Source organism: Nannospalax galili, unplaced genomic scaffold, assembly GCF_000622305.1.
Source record: "Nannospalax galili isolate Female #2095 unplaced genomic scaffold, S.galili_v1.0 scaffold2682, whole genome shotgun sequence".
Lineage (NCBI taxonomy): Eukaryota > Metazoa > Chordata > Mammalia > Rodentia > Spalacidae > Nannospalax > Nannospalax galili.
In genome coordinates, this window is record NW_008346998.1 from 17,909 (window position 1) to 19,380 (window position 1,472).

Genomic DNA, 1,472 nt, shown 5'->3' on the forward strand with positions numbered 1-1,472 from the left:
GGGGATATTGTGATGACACAATCTCCGGCTTCCCTGGCTATGTCAACAGGGGAGAGAGTCACCATCAGCTGCAAGTCCAGCCAGAGTCTTTACATTAGCTCAACCCAGAAGAACTACTTGTCTTGGTACCAGCAGAAGCCAGGGCAGGCTCCTAAACTGCTGATGTATTGGGCGTCCATACGGGAGACTGGGGTTCCTGATTGGTTTACTGGCAGTGGGTCTGGGACAGATTTCACTCTCACCATCAGGAGTGTCCAGGCTGAAGACGCAGCCGCTTATTTCTGTCTGCAGGCTTATGAGTATCCTCCCACAGTGCTTCACACTCGAACACAAACCTCTGAGAGTCTCTCCAGCTACTTACACTGCCCACAGCCCCAGATTTGCATAATTCCTCAGTCTGCCAAGAAGCCAGCATATGTGACTCATTGATGGGAAAGAATGAAGACCTGAGTGTCCAGGCTGAAGACGCAGCCGCTTATTTCTGTCTGCAGGCTTATGAGTATCCTCCCACAGTGCTTCACACTCGAACACAAACCTCTGAGAGTCTCTCCAGCTACTTACACTGCCCACAGCCCCAGATTTGCATAATTCCTCAGTCTGCCAAGAAGCCAGCATATGTGACTCATTGATGGGAAAGAATGAAGACCTCAGAAAAAAAAAAAGTGCAATGATACTTAGATCTTTTGGTGTGGAATATTTTATGTCAAATGCAGAAAAGATCTGGGAATTGATTCGTATTTCTTTTGTAACGATTTACCACAAATTCTGTTGCTTGAACACAAGCAATTTATATTTTCATAATCCTGGATGTCAGAAATCCAACATAGGACTCCATAGGCTGAAGGATAGATGTTGGCAGACTACATTCTGCTGTGAAAGCTCCAGAAGAGAGTTTGCCTCTTGTTTTCAGTACTTCCAAGTGTTCGTCCTCATTTCTTTAATGGTGTCCATTTCCTCCTTTTATTTTTTAAAGATTAAGTGTTTTCTTATGTTTTTATTTATTCTCTCTGTCTGTCTGTCTCTGTCTCTCTCTCTCTCTCTCTATGTATTTGTGGAGGTATATGTGTGCCATGGCATGTTTGTGGAGGTCAGAGGACAACTTGTGGGACTTGATTATTTTTGATTATTTCCTTTCAACATTTGAGTTCAGTCTAGTGAATTCAGGACTGATACAAATCTTGGGGGCAAGTGCTGTTAGTTGTAAGAGCCAACTTACTGGACCTTCTTTATCAGTATATATTCATTTCACATTGATTTCACAAAAGCTGTGTTTTTCAAGTATATCTTATATTCTGATCATATCCATTTAACTTCTCCATTTCCCCTTTTTTTCCTATTACTTGTCCTTCCCCCAGATTCATCACCCACAGACACACAGGCACACAGACATACAGACACACACAGACACAGACACACACACACACACAGAGAGAGAGAGAGAGAGAGAGAGAGAGAGAGAGAGATTATCTACA